This window comes from Ambystoma mexicanum, chromosome 12 (genome assembly GCF_040938575.1).
Source record: "Ambystoma mexicanum isolate Mex_15411 chromosome 12, UKY_AmexF1_1, whole genome shotgun sequence".
NCBI classification, from domain to species: Eukaryota; Metazoa; Chordata; class Amphibia; order Caudata; family Ambystomatidae; genus Ambystoma; species Ambystoma mexicanum.
This window is the reverse complement of record NC_090936.1, coordinates 124,027,706-124,053,701: the sequence shown is the minus strand read 5'-3', so window position 1 is coordinate 124,053,701 and position 25,996 is coordinate 124,027,706.

Below are 25,996 nucleotides of genomic sequence, written 5' to 3'. Positions count from 1 at the left end.
CAAGACGGTTTGTTGGTAAGGAAATCCCAAGCTGGCCATGATCAGTGGGTGGTCCCTACCTCATTCCGAAGCCTTATGTTAAGTCACGCCCATGATGCGGCCACCGCCGGTCATAGGGGGTTTCATACAACACTTGTGATCTTAAGAGAGGTTGCATACTGGGCACACACGGGGCAGGACCTCAACCAATACTTGAAGGGGTGTCTTGTGTATGCACAATTTCAGCCAACATCCCTCACACACCGTGCACCTCTCCAAAAGAGGGGGATGACTCTGCCATGGTCAGATTTGCAAGTCGACTACATAGGGCCCGTGATTTGCTCCTCTAGGGGGAATAAGTACATGTTGACGGTGACATGCTTATTTACTAAATGGGTGGAATGTCTCCCGGCCCCAAACTGCAAGGCAGAAACAGCAGCTGCCCTGATGATCAACCACATCTTTTCCTGTTTCGGTCTACCCCAAATGATTGAGTCAGACAGAGGTAGCCATTTTACCAGCGAAGTAATGACTAAGATGTGGGAGATACTGGGGGTTAAAAGGAAGCTACATATTGCTTACCGGCCAGCCTCTTCTGGTGCAGTGGAGAGATACAACAGAACCATTGTGAGCATCTTAAAAACGTTTGTGACAGATTCTGGGCGAAGTTGGGATATCCGATTACCTCTTATCCTAATGGCCATCAGATCTACCTTTTCATCTGCAACTAATATGTCACCGTTTGAGCTGATGACTGGACGCAGGATGGTGCTTCCCCAGCATTTTCTCTACAGGACCCAAGAGCAAACCTTGATCAATGCCTCCACAACGCATGAGTACGTTGAAAATTTAAGGAAACACCTCCAACATGCTTTTGCTTATGCTCAGCGAAACCTAGAAAGATCAGCCGATAGTATGAAGACTCATTATGATTTGAAGACTACTATGAAAGAATACAATGTGGGAGACCGGGTCTATCTATACAATTTCCAGAGGAACCAGGCCAAACAGCGGAAATGTATGCCTACATGGAAGGGACCTTTTGAAATTGTAGACAAGATCTCCCCAGTCGCCTACAAGATCCGCATCCCGGATGCGGCGGAAGCGGAAGACAAGTGGGTCCATATAAATCAGCTAAAGTGTTGCCATCCCAGGCACACTCTGCAGCAACTGGAGGAGTCCTCTGCAATCCCAGAGGGGGCCGCTCCAGAGTAATACAGTTCCAACCCTAAAATATTCCACATATAGCCTATAAAATTCTATGATTCTTGAATGCAAATGTCTCCTGATGTATAAAATGTATATGTTCACCCCACCATTAATAGTGGTGGGGAAATGTCTACGATGATGTTTCTGCCGCTTTGCTTTGTCATCCTAGGAGATATAAACCATGGAGACTGACCAAGGAGGACGACCCAGGGACCGGGAGCAAAGATCCGAGGGGCCCGAGGTACCACCCGAAACTCCCATCAGGTCCGGCGAGGAGAACCGATCGATCCACCCTGATGAAGGAAAAAATGCTGAACTGTGCCATCTGCGGAATCGGAAAAGATGCTAAACTGTGCCATCTGCGGAATCGGAAGAAGATGATGTGGACATCCCAGCGCGTGGATCAAAACATCCTTTGCACCCGACTCCCCCTCGACTCGACATCAAAGTGCAGTCGGGCGGGGGGGCTTGTCAGGTGTATCGACCCACGGTTAAGTTATTATGCTGCAACATTTGGTGCTGTGGGCTTAGAAAATCCAAGATGGCCGAAAAGCCCACATTTGCGCCAAAATCCAGGAAAACCGCACAGTTTTTGCACACACTAAAAGGGTCACCTGATCTGCCACCCACCAGTGCGAGCGTGATGGGCCAGAAGCGCCATGAGTGAAACGTGGTCCCAAAGGAAAAACAGCAGTGCCTGTTAGCTCAAAAAGCGCTTTGAAATCACCTTTGTTTCTCTGAATGCAAGCTAAAAATGCCTATTTCAAACATCGCAAGATATTCAAAAATCTTACTGAACACCAGCAGACGTCTGGTAGAATGAAGTCTTCTGTGCATACAAAATCTGGAAAGAGCCTAAAATAATGTTCATACCAAAACTGGCTGAACTGTGGATGTCAGCAGTTTAAGTGAAATTGCACTTAAAGCCACTAAAATCGAAATGTTTAAAATAAATGAGTGATTTACTTTGGAGTGTCACATAGGTTGCAACTGTTTAAATGTCATAGTTTTGAACTTAGAATCAGCGTTGTAGCTGCATGTGTCAAAATTGTAAGTTTGATTTGAATGAAGAAAAACTGGAACAAAAGTGACATTTGGCTGAAGCCTGGCTTAAAGAGATTGAATTCTGCCCGGCAACTACCCCCGACAGGAGTTGAAACCTGCCCAGAAACTGCATTCACAGGCCTGGCTGCCTTCTGCTGTTCCCACCAAAAGGATATCACGCCTCTTTGATTGAATTAGGGGAAGATTACCTGGGACTGCAGGAAACAGAACAATGAACTTTCCTTGGCTCAGGCAAATGCTAAATCAGGGAGTCATAAATGGCTTCCTCTTGGAAGGAAATGGGAGGGGTGCTGCCTCTCGGAGCCACCTGAGCTGGAGGCAGGGACAGACAGAAATTCCCCCATGTGCTTTGGAACCTAAACCACACTCATCTGAGCCAGAGCATAATTTTAAAAAGATGGGTAATTCATAGTACGGAAGTGTCAAAATTATGTAAATAATATTATTTCTGTGATTTTTCGGTGCACATTTTAGGAGGTGTTAGGACTCTGTGGTATGTTCTGGGGAGTAGTAGCGGAAAATAGGGTGTTACTCCAAGTGTCAGGATGTTAAAAATCTGACACTTCATCATCTGATGCCCATATTCCTAGCGCACATTTGTGTAAATTCTGGAAAAGTTTAGAGGTTGTGTTCTGGATGAAAAGGGCAGAATTCTGTCAGAAGTGGACACGACATCTTACAAAGACAGGGATTGGATGGTTTGGTGCTACAGAAAATATGTTAACTGGACATATAATATTAGAAAAATTGTACATAGATAAATATGTATTTTGATCAAAAATAGATTTCTGTGCAAAGTGACAAGGGGAGGATCCTCTGACCCATAAACATACCTCAGCACGATGAAACTCCATTTTCTTCCCCCAATCAAGGGAGAGAGGAGAACTTGGCTAATGATAAGTTGTGAGAGGCAGGCTTAGTTACGCCCACGCACACACCCATTTTCAAAAGACATAAAAAGAGCCACTGAGACCCTGGAAGGGACATTCACTTTCCACATTCAAACTGATTTCTTGCTAAGCGCTTTGCCAGAAGACTCCAGAACCAGAACCTTGAATCCAGACTTCAAATCCAGACAGATCCAGAGACCAGAACTTAGAATTCAGACTCCAGAACTTGGAGCAGAGAGGCCAATCCACAAGCTGAATCCTTTTCAGCAGGCCTCCAATTCTTTTGCAACCTGATATTCAACAGCCGGGCGAGCTGTTTGATTCTGGCTAGAACCCTGTGCCAGAACCCAGAAAGCAGAGCTGTACCCAGAACCGCAGAGAGACCAGACCGGACCGCTGTGCAGTGCCAAGAACTTTTGCCAGAACCAGAGATCCAGACCACCAGAGCAGAGAGAACCGCAGCTAAACCTGTTGACCAGATCTGTGACGAAGCCCATTCCTTCCAAAATTAGGAGTGAGTATCCAGCCAGAGCTGTGCAAAACAATCTCTTAGTTTAAAATAATCTAATTCAACCCATTTTCACCTATTTAGAACTGCATAAAAATTGTGTGTCCATTCTGTGATTTCAAACCTGTGAAAGTGTCAATTGCCATTCTGAATCATTATTTCATTTCTGAAAATCTACCTCCACAAAATCGTCCATATCTTTTGAACCGCGTGAGCTAGGAAGGAGATTTAACTTTCATTTTAAAGCTAAGATCCTGAGCTTTCCAACGAACACAGAACCGACTTTCGCGAATTGCAACTAACTCATTTCACCACTTGTAAAAAAATATCTGCTTTTGCTTGCATTGCTGAAATTAATTTTCAACCTGATAATCCCTCATGAATCATTGTTAGTGTAGACCTGAACTAATTCAAAGTAGCTGTCACCTACCTTGAATCTCCTATAGGGAATTAAAATCATTTTTAGCATATTTTCACTGCATTACAAATCACATTAAAAGTATTTCTGCATGTTTTAAAAGCATACCGGTTGCTCTAAGCTTGCTGGGGGGGGCGGACTAGAATTTGTATTGCATTTGATTATATTCCTGAAGATTGTGTGCTCTTTTCCATCTCTTTATCTTGCATAGTGGGGGAGTGAATTGTCAAAAGAAAAAGTGATCATATTATCGCTTGTGGAAACCATCTCAGTTATTTCTGTGCTGCATTCTTTTCCATCATTGCATTTTCTTGAACCTATAAAAGCATTCTCAGCTACTTTATCCTCTCTATATGAACTCTTAAGTAATTAAAAAAGTGTGCTAGTGTAATATTATCCATTATTGATCAACATTATCTTCATAAGTGTGCTATCAAATATTAATTTATTTACAAAAGTGTTATATATATATTGTTGAAATTGTAAAATAAATCTTTTAATTTGCAAAACAAACCTACTTCTTGGCTCACTGAGGTCAGGGGGATTCAAAGAGAGGGGCATTATACAAGGGTTTATCATCCAGATTCATTCATAAACTTGTCATACAAATATATAATTAAGGGCTTCCCCTGGGCATCCCAGACTCGGCATTGACTTAGTTGGAGTGCTAGATTAAAGTTGCTTAACAATACGCAGTACAGCGAGTTGGTTGGTGTAGCATAGTCTGGTGAGTCTGGTGGTAACGGGTCTGTGGAGTGTGTCTGAGAGATAGGACGGTGCTGTGCGGTGGATACATTTGTGTCTTGTAGTGAGAATCTTGAATGTAATACGCTCTTTGACAGGGAGCCAGTGAACGGACTGTCTGCTTGTGAAATGTGGTCTCTTTTTGAGATGCTCAAGGATAGTCTTAGGGAGTTGTTTTGAGTGATTTGAAGTCTATTTATGTTTTTTACAGAGGTGCCGGCTAGGAGTGCGTTGCAGTAATTGAGCTTGGCACCTATGGTCGCTCTAGCTATTGAGAGGCAGTTTTCTTTGGTTAAGAACGGTTTGATGGCATAGATGAATTTGGTGCTTAAGGCAGAGGCGGAGACAATAGTGCTGACCTGCTTATTCATGGACAGTGTTGCATCATTGTGGACACCTAGAGTTTGTACAGATGATAAGACTGGAATAGTACAATTGTCAATGTTGAAGTTGGCATAGAGACTGTCTAATTTATCAAGAGTGGGCCTTTGGCCAAGAATAAGGATCTCTGTTTTATCCCCGTTAAGGCAGAGGCCATTAGTGGCCATCCATGCTTGAATTGTGGCGTATATTTGTTTTAGAGCTAGGGCGTCTTTGTGATATGAGTCTGTTAGGGAGAGGAGCACTTAGGTATCGTCTGCATAATTGGTATATGCGATCCCAAGTGCATTGAGTTTATCAGAAAGAGGCTTTGTGAAGAGATTGTACAGTGTGGGAGCAGTACATGATCCCTGTGGGACACCGCAGTGTATGACGGTGGGTGCTGCATTGGATGTGTTTGAGAAAACTTTCATGGCTCTACCTTCTAAGAAGGGTGTGATCCAGGAAGTAGCTTGGTCATAGAAACGTGCTGAGTGGGTGAGATGTGCAGGGATGGTTTTATGGTCCACTAGGTCAAACGTCGCTGAGAGGTCTAAGAGGAGAAGGAGGGCTGGTTTACCTGTGTCCAAGATATTGGAAATTTGTTTTTTTACATGACCTTTACGGAATCCTGACTGACTGTTTCCTAGGATGGAGTTTGTTTCAAGGTAAAGTTGGATTTCACTGTGAGCTACTTTGTCTAATATTTTGAGAAGGAAGGGAACTGTTGTTATAAGTCTGTAGTTGTTAGGCTGAGCGGGGTCTAAAGTCAGCTTTTTCAGGAGGGGGCATACCCACGCCTCTTTAAGGCTGTCAGGGACAGAGCAAGTCTTAAAGGAGGCATTGATGAATGCGGTAATAAGTGGAGCGAGTGGTTCAGCGCAGTCCTTGATGATCTTAGGAGAGCATACATCGCCTTTGCATAGCGATGGTTTCAAGTGTTTCAGGATGTCTATGACTTCTGATTCTGAGACGTCATTAAAGGCAAATTTAGGGAAGTTAATAGTTTTGCTAGTGGGTAGAGTTTGTGTAGGCTGATTCAGTTTTGGTAGAGTATTGTAATGGTCAAGGATTTTGTTTTGTAGGAGGTCTATTAATTGAGCATAGCGGCTTGAATGCTATTACACCAAGCTTCATCTTTGACGATCTCGTTAGAGGAGATCGGAGGAACTGTAAGTTCCTTAAAGGTGGTAAAGAGTTCTTTCGAGTGAGATTTGGCGTCGGTTATACAACGATTGTAGGCTTGAGATTGGGCATTAAAGATGGCAACTTTGTATTTTTTAGTGATATCTTTGAACAGTTCTTTAGTAGCATCGTAGGGGTTAGCCTGCAAGTTTTCTTGCGCCTGGCGTTTGTTATTGCGTTGGGTTTGGAGGTCTTCTGTGACCCTTGAGTTAGAGTGGAAAGATTTTTTTTCTTCTAGGGGTACAATGGTGTTGATTGAGTTAGTAAGAGTGTCCTTAAGAATATCTGCTAGGATGTTTAGGTCTTGCAAGAAGGGCGGAGCTAGGCACATGATGTCAAGAAGGGGCTGTATGTTATCTGCAGTTAATTTTTTGGAACTTCTTGCCGTGCTGGCAGATTTGTGTATGGTGATTTTAGTAATTGGTGCTGTGGGGATGGTGAATTGTATGCAGCTGTGATCTGTCCAGGGGTAAAAGGTGTTGGAAGTGATGGAGGAGTTTCAATTAAGGTCGACCAACCAGTCCAGAATTCTGCCTTTGGAATGGGTGGGGGTCATAATTTTCTGTGAGAAGTCTAGGTCGGTGAGGTCCTTTAGGAATGAGATTGCAGCTTGTCATTGGGGTCATTGAATCCTAAGTTGAGATCACCTAAGAGTTTGGTTTTGGTGGATTTTTTTAGGTGGGTTATTTGCCCTTGGAAATCTGCCGGGAGTCCTGGGGGACGGTAGATGACATGAACGTTGATCGTGTTTTTGTGGGAGAGAGACAATTTGGCTGATAGTATGTCTGAATTACCTTCTCATGGGTGGAGAATAGGCCTAAGATGACAGGTATCTTTAAAGATAAGGAAAACCTCCCCTCCTAATTTATTAGGTCTATCTTGTCTGAGGATAGAGTAGCCTGCGGGTAAGGCTAAGGTGATGGATAGACCAGAGGCCTCATGTAGCCAGGTCTCAGTGATGGCTAATATGTCTAGGTCCTGACTAGAGATGAGGTCGTTGATTTCCAGAGCATGGGCAGTGAGAGAGCGGTCGTTAAGTAGGGCGCCTTTGAGGTGTGGTGCCAACATAATTACTGTTTGGACGTGGCTCTTTGGCTATTATAGGCCTGGAATTAAGTGGTTTGGATGTGTTAAGAATGGGCGTTATATTAGTATGAAGGTGGACGGAGTGCGGTCTGATGTGCAGAGTGTTTGGTTTACCAGATGTGCGAGTTCCTAGTCTGCCGTTTCTATGTGTAGCCAAAGTGGAGCGTGGAGCGGGAGATGACAATCATGGGTAGGATGCACGTTCTAAGTCTGTGGAGTCTGGAGCTTCAGTTGGGTACATAGGTGGGTGCATGCGTGGTGTGGAGAGTAGGATGATCAGGCGTGGTGATGTTGGTCATGGTGCGACTCATGTTGCTAGAAGCATCTAGGCTGGAGAGCGGTGTCATCCTTACATATAACGCTATGGCGATAAGAGTGAGTATAGTGTGTAGAGATGAACAAGTTACTTTCTTACCTGGTAACGTTTTTTTGCTGGGATATTCCTCCGACGCATTCCACATCTATGACAGTAATGACCACAGCTGTGCTGCCTCAGAAACATTTTTGTCGTAGGTGTCCTGCGTCAATGACGTCGACACGCTGTCCTTGAGGACCTCCGGCGAGGGATCGACCTCACTGGATGTTATATATAGGACGCACGGCGCCCGTAGCCTCAGTTGTCGTTATTTCCCCAGAATGTGTGGCACCAATCTCCTGCCAGTATGACTGCAGAAAGCCTTGTGGAAACATAAGCTGCACTCGCATAAGAAATTCTGTAGAGGAGCAGGCTGGGAGGGTTTGATGTGGAATACGTCAGAGGAACATCCCATCGAAAGAATGTTACCAGGTAACAAAGTAACTTGTTCTTCGAGGGGATTGTGTCCTACGACGTATTCCACATCTATGACAGACTCCCAAAGCAGTATCAACGTCTGGAGGTGGGAAAAAGAATTTAGAATGCCCAATCAAATTGCTGAATAGAGGACTGCCTTACAAAAGGCCAAATCTTGCCCATGGATGGAGTCCAGGGAATAGTGTCTCACAAAAGTATGGCCCATGTGGCTACTTCACAAATATTACAAATGGGAACACCCCTCTGCAGAGCAATAGAGGCAGCCACACCCATAGTAGAATGAGCCCGTTTGCCAACTGGAGGGTCCTTGCCCGCCAAACGGTAACATTCAGAGATCGTCAAAAGGATCCATCTGGACAAGGTCTGCTTGGAAACAGCTTGACCTAAACACCTTCCTGTGTATCCAACAAAGAGCTGATCGTCAACTCTGACCCAGGACATCCGTGAGAGATAGAAACTTAAAGCTCTCCTAGGATCCAACCTATGGAGCCTCTCCTCTTCCTTACCAGGATGCGGAGGAGGATAAAACGCCGGATGAATTACCTTCTGACTCAGATGGAATTCCGACACAACCTTCGGAAGAAAGGAAGGCCACACCCTAAGGACAACCCTGTCCTTATGGAATACAGTGAAGGGTGGTTTGGCGGAAAGTGCCTGCAACTCACTCACTCTGCGTGCGGAAATAACCGCAACTAAAAATACAGTTTTAATGGACAATAGTCGCAATGGACAAGAATGTAAGGGCTCAAACAGAGCTCCAATTAGGAACTTTAAAACCAGATTCAAATCCCATCCCGGCACCTGGAAAGGCGACGGTGGAAACACATTAGTTAGCCCTTTTAGAAACTGAGATAGCAAAGGGATTTTAAAATAAGAACATTCCTCAGACGAGCACTTAAATATGGACAGTGCCGCCAGGTAACCCTTAATGGTATCCACTTGCAGGCCCTTGTGGGCTAAAGAAAGCAAAAAAGACAAAACCAAAGGAATGGAACATTGGAAAGGATCCATAATCTGTACTCTGAACCAGTCGCAGACCTTTCTCCAACGGCAACAGTACAGAGATTTCATTGCTGGCCTTCTGGCCGAAAGCAACACCTCCATCACGCCTTTGGGGCGGTCCCAATCCTTATACCTCATTCTTTCAGATACCAAGCGTGAAGGCTGAGGGACTTGACCTCTGGATGGAGAACCTGACCCCCATCCAGTGAGAGCAGATCATCTCGGTAGGGAAGACGGCGTGGAGAGCAGATGGACATGTCGAGAAGGTCCGGGTACCACGCTCTCATGGCCCATGCCGGAGCAATGAGGATCATCCGGGAACTGAACCTCTGTAACTTTCGTAACACCTGCGGAATGACGGGGACTGGAGGAAATGCGTACAGCAGTGGGAACGACCACTCCACTACAAATATGTCCCCTAAGGCTCCTCTTTGAGGAAATTCCCTCGAGCAGAATCTTTCACACTTCCGGTTGACAAAGAGTCCCACTTGCGTGGTTCCCCAAAGGGTGAAGACCTCCAACAGAACTTCCTGAGCCAGCTCCCACAGAGACCGTGCTCTGCCTGCTCAGAGTGTCCACCGCCGCGTTTTCGTCTCCAGCCAGATGAACTGCCGAGATCGAAATTTCATGCTGAATGGCCCAGAACCAGAGCTGCATCGCCTCCCTGCACAGTGGGAGTGATCCTGCACCCCCCTTTTTGTTGAGGTAGTGCATGGTCACTGTATTATCTGTCATAATCAGGACATTCTTCCCTCGCACAGACAGCAGAAAAGCCTTCAGGGCTAGCCTGACAGCCCGCAGCTCTTAGAGATTGATGTGGACTCTGGACTCCGACGGAGACCAGCGGCCGCTGGCTGTCAACTCGTTGGCATGAGCTCCCCACCCCGTGAGGTATGCGTTCATCACGATTGTCACCTCCGGCCACGGTTGCCAAAACGGAGCCCCTTTCAACAGATTTCCTTCGACGGCCCACCACAGAAGGTCCTGGGTGACCGAGGGCGGAATCTGAACAGGATCCGACATCCTGCCGGAGAACTGGGACCACTGCATCTTGAGCGCCCACTGCAGAGATCTCATCTGCAGCCTGGCCTCTGGCACCAGTAAAATGCAGGATGCCATGAGGCTGAGTAATCTCAAGAACTTGAACGCCGGGAAACTCTGGTCACGTTGAAACTTGTCCACCATCTGCAGAATGTGATGAGCCCTCACATGGGGAGAGGAACACTGCCCCAGGGATGTGTCGAGCACTGCTCCGATGTACTGGAGCCGCTGGGTGGGTGTCACATGAGACTTCTTTAAGTTGAGGGTGAAGCCCAGCTTGTGAAGGGAGTGGCAGGTGATGTACAGATGATCCAGGACTTGCTTGGGAGAGCGCGCCCTGATCAACCAATCGTCCAGATATGGGTAGACGTGAATCCCCCCTTTCCTGAGATGCGCTGCCACCACCACCATCAGCTTGGTGAAGACCCTCGGGCGGAGGTCAATCCGAACGGCAGGACCCGAAACTGAAAACGCTAGTCGCCAACCGCGACCCTCAGGCACTTCCTGTGCTTGGGATGAATCAGCACATGAAAGTAAGTATCCTTGAGGTAGAGAGACACCAATCAATCCTGAAGTTGAAGGGCCGGGAGGACTTCAGAAAGAGTAACCATATTGAACGTGTCCTTCCTGAGGAGCTTGTTCAAACCACGCAAGTCCATGATGGGTCTCAATCCTCAGTCTTTTTTCGGGATTAAAATATATGAGTAATACCATCCCTTGTTCCTCTCCGCTACAGGCACCAGTTCTATGGCGCCTTTCTCCAGCAGGGATAGGATTTCCTGCGCAAGGAGTGGATCTGGATGCTTCAAAGAGAGCTTCTCCGGTGGATTGTCTTGAGGCCTCTGCCGGAAAGGAAGTGTGGGATGTTTTACCCATGCAGCCAAGCCCTGCCATAAAACTGTGCAGTACTGGCAATGAAAACATCATGATGGCCAGAACTCCCCAGAGAGTGCACAGAGAAAACATGAAGAATAGGCTGCCACCCATTTTTGCCTATGTTGTGAGCACAGGAGGGCACTGCCTAAAACCACCATTGGGCTACACACACAGTAGCCTGAAACCATTGGGAATGGCAATGCTGATTGCCAAAAGCAACTCAGAACTGTGGGGAATTCATTTTCTTAATGTCAAAAATAGATGCAGTACTGGTGCTCACCACTATCAGAAAGCCGGCATTTTAAAAACACCAGACTTTTGTGTAAAACTGAACAAATGAACCGAACCCAGGCCAAGGAAAGACTTGCTAAGAGGTGGATGGATACAATGTAAAACTATATTCTAAAATGACTTGAAGGAAGTAATTATTAATGTATATATAACAAATAGCTGCATGTAAGTTGGATTTGAATGTAGAAAACTGGGAACTAAAGTGACATTTTGCTGAATTCTGCCTGACAACTACCCCCGACAGGAGAAACCTGCTCAGCCACTCTTCCCAGGCCTGGCTGCATCCTGCTGCCCCCACCAAAAGGAGATGACACCTCTCTGATTGGGTTAGGGGAGGAGCACCTGGGGACTGCAGGAATTTGAACAAAGCCTTGTCCTGGACTCAGGCAAATGTTATATTGGGGGGGCCGTAAAGTGGCTTCCTCTTGGGAGAAACCGGGAGGGGCAGTGCCTCTGCTAGCAAACTGAGCTTGGGGGAAGTGGATAAACCAGTTATTCCACCATGTGATGTGGGAAGCCACACCCCTTTTTGACCAGGGCATAATTTTTAAAAGATAGATAACTCATAGTGCGGACTGGTCAAAATTATATAAATAATATCATTATTCTTGGGATTTCTCCAGCACATTTTAAGAGGTGTTAGGACCCTTCTGGTATATTCTGGGGGGTTGCTAGCGTAAATTAGGGTCTTACTCCAAATGTCTGCATGTTAAAAATCTGACACTTCATCAATTAATGTCCATACTCCTTGCGCACATTTGTGTAATTTTTGGTAAATGTCCGATATTGGTAAACCGACCAAAAAGCGCAAAATGTTGTCATTTCTGAATCCCAGCTCACAGGAACATGGGGCTTGAACTGAGACATGTCTTAATTCATCTGTAATATGTACATGTAATGTCAACCACTTGTGTATCTGGGAAATATGTATTTGAATCAAATATAGATTTGTGGGCAAATTGACCAGGGGAGGATCCTCTGACCCATAAACAGACCTCATCATGATGACAATCCATTTCCTTTCCCCAATCATGGGAGAGGGGAGAATTGGGCCAATGACAAGTAGAGAGGGGCAGGCTCAGTTATGCCACGCACACACCCATTTTCAAAACACATAAAAAGTGCCACTAAAACCCAGGTAGAACATTCACTTTCCACCTTCTTGCGGGACGCTTTGCCGGGAGACTTCAGACTTCACATCCAGAGATCCAGACTTCAAATCCATCAATCTCCAGAACCTGTAGCAGAAATTAACTCCAGAATTTGTAGCAGAGAGGCCTGAATCCACAAGCTGAATCCTCTTCAGCAGGCTTCAAAACCAACCAAACTATTCAACAGTTTGCTGTTTGAATTTTTTGCCAGGAACATTTGCAAGAACCTGTAGCAGTACCCAGAAAGCAGTGCTGTATCCGGAACCACAGTGAACCACAAACCAGACCGTTGTGAGCAGAACCGGTGCTTGACAGACCCAGAGAGCAGAGCTGACCCAGATAGCCGGGACTTCAGAACCACCCGCCGGAAGTCCCGTCCAACCTGACCAGACCTTGAGGGCTTATTTCAAAAATATAGTGTGAGTACTCACTGTGCCAAAACCCATCTCTTAGTTTAAAATAATCTAATCCAACTATTGTAGCCTATTAGAACTGCCTCCTAGAATCGTGTCATTCTGTCATCTTTAAAACTGAAAACTGTCATCTGTCATTCTGAGCTTTAAAATTTCAAATCCGAAAAACTACTTTCACAAAATCGCCCGTATCTCCAGAACCGTTTGTGCTAGCTAAAGCTAAGATTCTAGGCTTTCCAACGAACCTAGAACCGACTTGCTACTCCTTATAGGGCCTCCGTAATTACGCTCGACGCACGCAATAAAATTTGCCACGATTTGACATTTTGCACAATTTCAGCCATGTGTAAAAATCAGCAGCTCCTTGCTTTCCTTTGCTAAAATTCGTTTTAACCTGCTAGTTACTTATAGAGCATTGTCAAAGTGAGCCTGAACTAATATAAATTAGCTATCACTCACCCTGAACCTCTACAGGGAATTAAAATCAATTTTAGCATCATTTCACTTCATTGCCACCACATTCAAAGCATTTTGGGACTGTGTTTTAAAATCATACCTGTTTTTCTCTAAGCTTGCTAGGGGGGAACTGCGTTTCGTATTGCATTTTGTTGGGATTCTTGAAGACTGTGTGCTCTCCTTCCATTTCTTACATTGCATAGGAGGGGGGTGAATTACCAGAGAAAAAGTGATTATATTATCTTTTGCTAATATCATATCCAGTTATTTTCTGTACTGCATTTCATTCATCATTGCATTGTCCTTGAAGCCATAAAGACATTCTCCCCCACCTCATTCTTCTGTTCCTATTCATAAGTCACCAAGAACTGTGCTACTGTAGGATTACCTCTTGCTGATTACTGCTCATATTCACACGTGTACTATCCATTATCAATTTATTTATAGAAGTGTGATATATATAAATATTGTTTAATTTTTCAAATAAACCTTTTAAATTTGCAAAACAAGCCTACTTCTTGGCTCAGTGGGGTCAAGGGGGATTCTAAGAGAGGGGTGTTATACAAGGGTTCATCATCCAGATTATAACTTGCCATAAAAATATATAAATAAGGGCTTCCCTTGGGCATCCCAGACAAGGCACTGACTTAGTGGGATTGCTTGATTGGAGTTGCAGAGACAGAGTCTGAGTGAATCTTGCCAAGGCACAAACGGAGTTGGCTGCCTTTAAAGCCATAACCCCAGAGGAAAATACTTTCTTCGCCCAACCATCAAAGCGCTTGTCGTCCCTATCAGGAGGGATGGTAAGGTACGCAGCCTGCTTCGCTGGGGCCATAGCCGCCTGCACCAACAAACTCTCCATATTGGGGTGCGTAGACAAGTAGCAGGGGTCACCACTGGCTGGACGGTATTTTTTTTTTTGGGAAGCGACTTATTCACTGCCGGGAGACTCTGCAGAGCAGTCCAAGCCGCTGCCACCCTTCTTTATGAAATGGCAACACCGGGTCAGTGGGTGGACCTTGGTCCAATATATCTGTCAGGTCATCCTGCAGAAAATCCACAGGTGGAGCAGACCACCCCAAGTACTCAGTCACCTTCGACATGAGACGCCTGTGCGAGGACTCAGCATGTGTACCAGGCTCAGGCCTGCCAAACTCAACCTCCGGAGACGTGTCCAGACCACTGTCGTCATGTAAGGACTGACGTAGGTCTTCCATTTGGCTGTAACCAGACAACAGGTCATCAGGAACCTCAGGAGGCACAACCCCCTCCTCATCTGACCCTTATTCCGAAATGTAGTCCAAAGGCTGGAATAAATCAAGCCTGGGGGGATGACCAGAGAAGGGCTCGAAGATAGGCCTCACTGACTTACTGAGGGCCTTCCTCTGAGTTTCCACAGCCCTCCGGGGCACCTCCGGTAAATCCTCCTCAAAAGGCATTGAGGGCGCCGATGGAATTGGCGTCGACATCGACCGAGGCACCGACGACTTCGACACCGGCTTCGAGGCCGGAGCCCCGAGCGTGTCCTTCGACAGCCTCGGGCCGATGGCGTCGATGATTTCCTCGGAGCCAGAGCCTCGGGAGAGAGTCTCTCGAAGGACATGGCGCCAATGCCTTCTTAGAAGGCCTCACAGGCTCTGACGGTCTCGACAGCATCGAGGACCGGGACCTGGCACGGCTATGGCGATCAACCTTGTCTGATCGGTACCTTGACGGCTCCCGATGATCGCACCGGCCACCTGAGCCCAAAGGCATGCGAGCGGTGGCTCTAGCTCATTCCTTGCCGACTTCTCTTGAAGGCGCTTACAAACGGTGCCCTGTGATGAGAAAATCGCTATCATCTCCCACCAGTGAGGAATGCTTGGTGGGACAAGCTCCCCACCCTCTGGCGGAGTCCTCTGACGAGGACGAGGAAGGCAACCGGTGACAGCGCTTCCGAGAATGCTTAGAAGAGGCAGAGGAATGGCGGGAACCACTGCGAGAACGAAACCCCCTGGACTTATGCTGATGCGGAGAGTCGCCCATTGAGTCGTCGGTCGAATGTCCAGCAGATTTCGACTTACAGGGTTTAGAAACCCTACCTATCGATAATTTCTTCTTCCGCTCCTGCAAGGCCTTCGACGTCAGGGACTGGAAGTCATCGCAATCGTCGGTGGCGTGGCTTGCGCCCAGGCACCAGAGACAGACATTGTGCGGGTCCATAATGGACATTTTGGAACCGCAGTCCTGACACTTTTTGAAGCCCGACCTCAGGGTAGAAGAAGAGGAAGACATTTTCCCAATTCAAAGTAGAAGAACCGAGCGCACCCAGATTCCGAAGCAAACACGTTCACGGAAAAAACTGGACTAAGGATACGGCCCACATATAACATATATAACATCCGGTGATGTCGACCCACGACGGAGGTCCTCGAGGACAGCGTGTCGACGTCATCGAAGCAGGACGCCTAGGCCGAAAAATGTTCCAAGGCAGCACAGATGTGGTCATTACTGTCATGGATGTGGAATGCGTCGGAGGACACAATCCCCTCGAAGGTTGCATTAGACTGACATCACCAAATTTAAAGGTACTGATTTAACAGTACACCATTAAAGTAAGATTTTGTCTGAAATCGCCAAGATTTTTTAGCACGTCGTGTTTCCAAGGTCAATGCACAGAAGAAAAAACAGATTTACAATGTTCAAGAGGGTGTCAGAACTTGGCTGGAGTAGGAACAGGGGAGATAAACAATGGAAACAAATAGAGAATGAGATACGAAGAGCTAGACACGCAGAAAAAGTGTGAAAAATTGATAACTATGAAAAAGGAGCAGGACACCCATTGTGAGGGTAACAGAAATGGGTCTACGAGCCCCGGCCAGGCTCCACAGCATGACCCTTCCAGGCAGAGGCATAGACAGGGTAGGAACTGCACAGTGCTGTGTGGGCCTTTACAGATGTTAATATCACTATGGTGGGCTCAACTACATTAGCTTTCGGCCCGACTTCTTTGACAACCCTGGCTGCGTCTCTCCTTCGGGAACTGAGCTCCAGCACACTTAAAGTCTAGATTGGTGAGTACTTATTTATTTAAAGCACTTGTCAAGGGTGGCTAGTCCATAATGGGCGGCTGGGTGGCGACCCACCTCCCTGCCACCCATTATGGATGAGTCAGCAGGCAACTTAAAACAGAGAGAGGGCAGTGATTAGAAGTGCTCTCACCGACTGCAGGAATTCTGCTTTCTAGTGCATGCTCAACAGGCCATGCCTGGCTTGGGCGTACAGCTCTGCCAGCCAGGCATGGCTCATTTAGAATGCTGGCTGGGCCATTGCATTACACCTATCTCTCATAGCGACTTCATTGGAAGCCTCAGGCGTGAATTTTTCATAGCCCCGTCATGCGCAATGTCTGCATGTCCGAGACTCTGAAACCTCCTGACTGGTGTTCCCAACTTGGCCACTTCCTGCTATATTCAGCGAGAAATCACGGTAATTCATAGAGAAGCAAAATATAGTTTTTACAATTTCTGATAGGTATTTACTTCTGGCTATGACATATCGACATGCATGCTGTACTGCACTTATGCATTACGTTATCTACTGCCATCTGTAGGACATCAGACCACGCCACATGTACATGTAGCTGGCTAAAAAATTGAATGAGACACTAGAACAACCGTGCCCTGGCAATCACTCATCATGCACATGGCCAATTATGCAAATTAGGCGATTACATCATTTAGCTACTTCTAGCTACTTTTAGGACACCCAATAGCTACTTTCCTCACTGAGGAGTTGGCAATACTGCTCCTGACGTCATTCCTGGCAGGATACTGGAGGCAGAGCAGCAGAGGGGCCAGGTTGAGCAGTCAGATAAGTTGATATTCTGAGAGTGAGCATCAAATGCACAGTTGTTCAAAGCAGAAGGCTCACTACTGCTTCAGCGGGAGAGAAGCTCTTCCCAGTCTTTGTAACTCCCAATGTTTTTTTATAGCTTCGCTGGTTATTACCCACTTCCTGACTCGGGTAAACCGCTAAGCCGCTTCTACTCTTATTCACAGACACGCTCGCTAAAGCAATGTACGCCACTGCTGGCTTGACAGATGTTGGTTTGGACATCTGGGCCCTCCTCTCCTCTTTAGTCTGCGCGCAGCAGTGGTTTAGAAGTATAAAGACTACAACACCATAGAGCAGGGCGTGGGTCCTGCCAGGGCAATCTGGGATTCCTGCAGAAGCATAAGAATGCCAACAGAATTTATTTTAAAAGTGCAAATTAAAATGCTTGGTGGCTGGAAATAAACTGAAGCACAGGAAGAAGAATGCACCGGCAGAATCTGCAGCACGCAGCACGCACGCTACTGTACTGGACAACGATGAAAAGACGCGGCAGCAGGTCAACGTATCCTACCGAATAGCCTCCCACAGAACAAGCCGCTGCCAACCCAGTCCAGTGCACCAGGCCCAAACCCTGCAGCAGATGGACTCCCCAAACCGTGTGTGCAATGCTGAAGAAGGGGTCTGTTGTGCTTATGAGGCACTGGTTGATTGAGGTGTTTTGGGGGGTCATACGTGTGCATGACTGAGTGACGAGTCTGTGATGGGGTGAGTGGATCTGCTCGAGTGGCTGTCTATCGGCGTTTTTCAGGAAGCCTGCTAAAAATGGAATATGTTGGTACGCGCCTCATGTTGGTGCGTCATCTGCGTAACAACGTCCCCAGAGAACCAAGCGATTGAAATCATATCCTGAAGAAAATGTGCAGCACAGTCCCTCCTTTGCATGTTGGTGGGGGAAGCCACCGGGTGCATTCCCTTAAAGCAGTGGTATTCAAACTGTGGGTCGCGACCCCCTAGGGGTCCGCGGGTGCATCCCAGGGGGGCCCTGAGAGCTCAGCATGAAAAAAGATTTTTTTTTTTTTTTAGATTGGAAGAAATGGGCAGGGGTGGCCCACATGGGCGGGCTGAAGCATGAAACTGTCTCAGGCCACAATGAAAAAGTGGCCCACAGTTGTAAATGGATATTCATTCCTTTAGTCACAGACTGGGCCTCATTACTACTATGGCGGACCAGTAACAACGGTGCTGGTAAGCTACCGGCACCGTTGCTACCGTTCCGCCATAGTAAGAGTTGTGCTCGTGGGTGCTTGACAGCCCCCGCCAGGTCTGACCTCAGCTCGTCGGATGCACCAGCACCGTTATTAACGGTGCCGGTGCATCCGAGCTCCCCCTTCCCATTTGAGCCATATGGGGCTCAAATGGGAATGGGGATCTACCGGCACCTTCGAAAGGGCAATTATCATGTCCGCCTAACTCGACATGACCTAGTAATTGCCCATTCGCGGGTGCCAGACCCGGATGCAACTCCAGTGGCAGCCGTGCCGGTTTTATCGGCACAGCTACCGCCAGAGTAGTTATGAAGCCCACTGTTTCAATAGTACCCAAAGGGGTGCTTTGTGTTAAAATGTAAGTAAATTGTGATATATTCAGCAACAATGGTCAACATTACTAACTGCATAGTGGCCCCTCACCCATTATGGAGGAGCTAAGGAGCCAGCCCAGTGAAACAGTGAGCACTCCCTCAGCTGCTTTATCCAGCTAATGGAGTGCTCCTGGGCTGGCTGAACTGTCAAAGGGAAACACTGTTTCCCTTTTACAGTTCAGTTTAGCTCCCCAGCCGCACATGCTCACCGAGCCATGCAAGTGCTGGGGCGTTTTGCTTCGCCAGCATTGCATAGCTCATTGGAAATGCTGGCTGGGGCACTGCATGTCTGTATGTCCGAGGGGGAGCTCCTGCGCCTCCTCGCACATACGGACAGAGCAGCTGGAGCAGCACCCACACACAGGCCAATGCAGAAGGTACGTTTATGTTCATTGTTTTTATTTAAACATGTGTATGGATGCGTTATGAGTGAGTGTATGGTGATGGATGCTCATGTGAATGATAGAGTGATTGCTGTATGAATGTGCAGCGCCTTGCATATACACATAATCATGTTCATTGTGTTAGGACCAGTGGGGCCCAGGGGACAGGGATGGTATCTTTTTACCGGACATCTATCATTCAAAACCCTCTGCCTTGTCCACAAGGCTTTCTGGGGCCTCGGTCCAAAATACCTTCAGCTATTCCTCCGCAAATACCTCCCCTCTCGAGCTCTTCACCCCTCTACCTCCAACTCCCTCAGGGTCAGTCGTTTATCAAAGAAACGAGCTGGGGGTAGATCTCCGTCTTCGGCTGGGGCCTCCCTCTGGAACAGCGCCCTGCCACTCTAAAACTTGAGGAGAACCATCTTTCTTCCTGCACTTATCAGACCTACCCTGTCTGCTGCCTTAAACGTAGCACTTGCAAATTGCTGGCTGCACTACCACTGTTTGTTGCCTTTATTATTTATTTATTGTTATTTATCTGTTTCTCCTCTGCTTCGCACTTTCCACTTCTCCCCCCTTCCATGCACTTTTCCCCTCACACTTGCGCGTTCTCAATGTCACTGGGCCTAGTAAGATCGCTGTTTTATTCTCCTCTGTTCCCCTCCCTTGCCTTGTCACGCTCTGAAACACTTGTGTACGAGCGCGATAGAAATAAAATATCAATGCCTGCCCCCTGGACTCCCAGCAACAATTGCAAACTGTTTGGCTATTTACCCATTTTTTGTTAAAAGTATGCTCTACAATGCAACATTTTAACCTATTATTTAAAAAAAAATCCACAGGGGGAAACCCCCCCGAACCTCCCCTTAATGCCCCTCCACTTAAAAAAGATTCACCAGCCGCCACTGGCCCTCAGACTGTGTTGGGAACGGGATGGGGGAACCGAGGGACTATGGTGGGAGCACAATGGGCGGGAACCATGGGATAGTGATGGGAGCAGAGTGGGGAGAGCCCTGGGTGTGTGATGGGGTGGGGAGAGACCAGCGACTGGGTAGGAGTGGGATGAGGGAGCCCAGCGACTTTGTTGGGAGCAGGTGACGGCGCGCAATATATACTGTCCATTTGGCATTTCTGGGGGGTCCCGACCTGCCCAAATTTTGCTCAGGGGGGCCCTGGCCAAAAAAGTTTGAAGACCACTGCCTTAAAGGGACAGCGCCACAAGGACTAGTGTCCACGCGCATCCGGCTGTATTCTCCGGTGCCCCTTCCAGCGTGTACTACACAGAACAGTCAGTGGTGGAAAGCGCCCAATTGTGACACCTGCGAAACTTGGGAATTACAGGTTAATATCCCACTCAGAAACGGTCATCCATTCGAGGCTTGAAGAACGTGATTAGATCACAAGTATATCTCAGAGGTTTGGATGCGCTTTTTTTTCCAGACTAATGGGCCTTCTGTAAAGTCTGCTTAACTCGGCTGCTCCTACCATCCCTGCTTTGCGAATGGACATACTTTTATGGTGTTGCTTGGTGCAAAATGTCTGTACCAAATTAAGTGTTCATTTTCCAACGTGCAAAGATCCTTTGTATTAGTAGTGAATAGCGTGCGTGGCGTTGGTTGGGAGAAGACGTGCGGTGCGTTGTCATTGAATGGCCAAATTATATAAGGCTCCTCGAGGCACTTGAATAATATTTTAAATATATAATAATTATGTTAAACCAGAATGCCAACGCTCACAATCAGCGTTTTGCCCAGCTCTATATGTTTTCTTAAGGCTAACTCGCTACGCCCAGGGGCGGCATCAGGGCCTTTCAATCTTTTCAAATTGTGCCTCGAGTCTCAGGGCCCCCACCCCCATCAGATGCCCCTATGTTGCTAGTCAGCAGTCTTATGACACAGCAATATATTCCTTTCGTATATTTTGTGCTGGCCTTTAAACGTGGGCTTTGTTGCACTCGCCTTACAAGCTGCGTTTCCCTCTGGCTATGCAAAAGTGTTAGCACTTTGTTGCACTTTTCAGATGGCATTTAGTGTTAAGCTCCCTGCTGGCTGGCCGTCTCGTGTTAATTGGCAGCTATTAACGTCATCTTTTCCACCATTATAGGGTATGCACCCCAAGGGTGGGGGCCTCGGACTGTTTTAGCTCTAAGCAAGGGGTGAGGGGTAGATCATCAGCTGGGCCTGACGTGGAAGGCCATGTTTGTCTGGGTTGGCCAGTCAATTGCACATTTTGGAAGCCATTTTTCCAAAGTTTTCACGGGGGGAATAAGCCCCCGCACCACCCTTGAAGTGGGTCAGCTCACTCGCTGCACTCCCTCGCTTACTCATTCGGTCCAGTACATTTCCGCCCGCCATCTTTCCGAGTCACCATCTACCAATGGCCCTTGTATATAAATCAACAAGTTATTATTATCAACCCCATCTCTCCACCAGCTACTTTAAATTTGACTTAACCTTCAAACAATCCCCTACCTTTACCCTGCATCCTTCCAATTGTCTGACTATTGATCGGCGTTCGATAGCAGCAACATTCTCGCCAACTACGAAACTACGCACAGAGGAATGTGCACACGATGGTGCTGTTCAAATGCAAAATGAAGCTCAATCTAACCGCCATTCTTGATGAAAGATTGAAAGGGCCTAAGCACCGTGTGCATAGCGTTTCTGAGGTCATGGAGATGGGCGCATTTTCCCCGCCTCCGATGATCCAGTGACATGGCTGTAAAAGGCCCGTGTCAAGCCTCAATCTCGCCTCGGCAAACGGCATTTCCAGTCATGCTGAGGAGCAAACGTCAAATAGAGAACGAGTTCTGTCCTGGGCTCTCTGTCTATACTTATCTGCTGGCAAAAACGTGTTATCAGACAAAAACAGACAAACCGTGGCCGCAAATTGGACCTGCTGCGAGCTTCGCGCCTGCTAAATATAGCCTCTGGGCGAGCTGCGCCGCCGCATCTCTCAGTCTGTGGAAAACTGACCTCCATTTTGAAACGTCTGAATTAATATCTGATCACGGGAGGGCTACAGAAACCCCAGTGCATGAAACAGAAAGGCAGATATTGATGGCCTTTAGAGATATACCCACCTGGCGCGGCATCAGGACTGAAGGCAGAAGTTTTAGATGCAGGCTGGAGCCACTGCTTGGCAGCCAGAACATGTTTTCTGCAATAAACATCCAAAAGGCAAGTTCTATGGCTAGTTCTGCATGATATATTCTAGGCTCTTCCTTCGGTGCATAGTTCTATCGGAGCAATGCTAGCAGGTACTATGGGGCTAAGATTTCTCAGCTCTCAACCGGGTGCATCTAGTCTAGAAAAGACTGCACATTACAGAGGGTCTACCAATTGGAATCAAGAGCTTTCCATCTCCTCCTAGTGTCAGAGAGTCTGTATCTCCCGGATGTACACAGGGAGATTGCTTTCAAAGTTTAATGCCAAAACAATGTGCTGGATCTTAAGCCCCGATTCTACAGAACCTAGGAAGTAAAAACATGAGATGGAGTGACAAACTTATTGGTCTAGTGAGCCGACGAGCACTGGTGTCTTATGTAAGTAGGGGCAGTGCCATAGGGGGTTTTAGGGATTAAGATCAAATGTTTACATTTAGTACTGGCTTGAATGGCGATCCAGTGAAACCTTCTCAAAACTGGGGACATATGTGCCTTTTTACTGCTATTTGAGAACATGTGAGCGGCCACATTGTGAAGAATTTGTAAACGGCAGATGGATGGTTTGGTTAGACATCCATAGAGGCAATTGATAGTCTAATATGGTCCCCATTAGATCCTGTGCTAGAGAAGCGCAGCCTGCTTTCAACATTAATGGTCTATTCGGTTTTACGCTCAGTAGGTAATAATGATTATGCCACTGCCTTGTGGAACCAGTGACACAGAGGAGTCAATGATATTGTGGGATGTCTTAACCCACTAATCCAAGCCCTGCAACATCACTGTGCATTGCTGGCAGCAGAAACATCATAATGGCTGCCGGAAAGCATGCTGCTCGCCAGGATTCACCAGAAAGTGCGCAGTGAAAACCTGAAAAATAAGCCACCATCTACTTTTGCCTATGTCAGTGGTAACACAGGAGACCACTGCCAAAACCCATCATTTGGCTGCTCACAGAGCAAAATCATTGCAAAAGAAACAAAGCTGTTTTCAAAAATCCGTTTTTATTTGGTGTCAAATTTGCACAAATCATGGCTCACAAACCACCCAAAAAGATCTAACCTCCTTGTTGGGTGGTCAACATCATTCTCCCGCAAGAATCTACATAAATATAAGGTCCACAGAAGTGTATCTATATCTGAACAAAGTCCACTTTTGAGGATTGCTTGCTGGAAGGAACCTGTCAAAAATGGGTGTAATACCGTTACTCACCTCTACCAGAAGCCGGCGTTTTAAAACCATTTTGGGTAAAGTTGAACATGGAACTCAAACTATGCCAAAGAGAGACTTGCTATCAGAAGCCTAAGAGGTGGATTCAATTTAAAACTATATTCTGTAAAGGCTTGAAGGAAGAAATTGTTTAATGTATGTGCTAAAATGGGAGTTATATTATAAGAAAAGACAATTTTTAGACATTGGGTTGAGAGTTAAAGTTTCCCACACTGTGTTCAAACGAATTCCACACCTTCTCCCTGGACAAAGGAGACTTCCCCCTGTCCTTGGCTAGGAGATTGACAGGCTGTTGTGAAAGGAAACTAGCAGGGGCACCCTGGCCTGTTCTCTCAGTGTAGACAAAGGAATCCTTGGGCTCAATAGAAAATGCTAATTCGGGTGTGACTGACAACAAACTGCTGGCAGGAAGAAGGACATGTGACCTTCTGAGTCAGCCCAGCTCTGGGGGCGGACCAGACTGAAATGTGAATTGGATTAAATATATGTTTTAGAAAAATGCTTATAACAAATTGCACTGAACTGACAAAAATGTGGAACTTTGAGATTGTTCAAATGAAAAATGTGCTCACAGTTTAAGACTAAGCTGGACTCTGTGCGAGGTTCGGAGACCAAACCCTGGAATTATTCATATTGTAGTTACTGTGTTTATGCCAGGAACCTGACAAATTACAGAAATGTGCCCAGATGGGGTGTGAATGCATGTCTAAAAATTGGTGCAGAACTAATATTGAGAAACCCACCAAAAGCGCGAAAAAGATGTCATTTCTGAACCAAAGCTCTTAGGAAGATGAGAGTTGAACTTAATCTGTCATGTAATTTATGTAATATTAACAAGTTGTGTATATTGTAGAGATGTGTTTTATGAAAAATAAGATATACTGTACAGAGAAAAGGGGAGGGTCTTTCCCCTAAGCCATAAACATGACACATGATGACACAGGATGACACGCTGCTCCTTTCTCCAATCAGGGGACATGGAATCCTCTGACCTATCAGATATTTAGAGGATTGGGCATAGAGAATCAGTCTCCCCACCCACTTTGGAAATACATAAATAGGGACTGCTGAGGACAGGCAGGACACACACTTTTCCACTACTCAACTGATTTCTTGGCGAAGCACCCTGCAAGAAGATCCAGACCAGATCCAGACAATATCCAGACAGAGACTCTAGAACCAAACTCTAGAACCTTGAAGCAGAGAGGCCTAACCCAAAAGCTGAACTCTTCTCAGCAGGCCTTCAGAATCTTTTGCAACCTGATGCTAACCCCTAAACTTCCACTGGGCCTAACCAAACCATTCAACAGCCTGGCTGAGCTGTTTTGCTATTCCAGCTAAGAACCCTGTGCTAGAACCAAGATCCAGACCCAGAAAGCAGAGCTGTGTCCAGAACTCATCAGATCCAGTTCAAGAGACCGCGCAGACCACAGTGCAGTGCTGAGAGCAGAACTGAGACCTGTCCGGTGGTGAGAGAATCCCAGCCAAACCCTTGACCAGATCTTTGACAGGGCCCACTCCATTCCAAAGCCATAGGAGTGAGTATCTAGTCTAGAACTGTCCAAAGTCATGTCTTAGTTTAAAGTAGCCTATTACAACCATTTCAACCCATCCAGAACTGCATTATAGAACCTCTTTTGTCTATCCTAAATTCTCCTCTCCTCCACTTAATTATTGATAAATTGTAGCGATAATCATCTATGCGCTGATATTTTTTCAAGTGTCTTGACGCACAACAATCAGAGCGGAAGGCGCCCTGTTTCTGGTGGTTGTCCCATTGGGTATCTTGTAGTTTCATAGCCCTTAGTATAAGTCCATATTGATTCCTAATCTGTAAAGCGCAATCTGTCATTTTGAATCTTGACTTTATTTCTGAAAAATCTACCTTCACAAAAACCTCTGTAACTTTTGAACCGCACTTCCTATAGTTTTTCCGCAATCGCATTTCCTGCACGCGGAAAAATTGCTGTGAATTGCAATTTAGCTCAATTTCACCACATGTCAAAATAGCTGTTTCTTGTTTTCAACTGCTGAAATTTGATTTCAGTCTGATAATCATTCATGAATCATTGCTAGTGTTGACCTGAACCAATCCAAAGTAACTCTCACTTATCCTGAATCTCATTTAGCGAACTAAAGTCATTTTTAGCATTTTTCCCTTTCATTGCCAATCACATTCAAAAGCATTTTTGCCTGTTTTAAATCATACCTGTTCTCTCTAAGCTTGCTGGGGGAACTGGGATTGAACTGCATTGTTGATTGTATTCCTGAAACCTGTGTGCCCTCATTTCCATC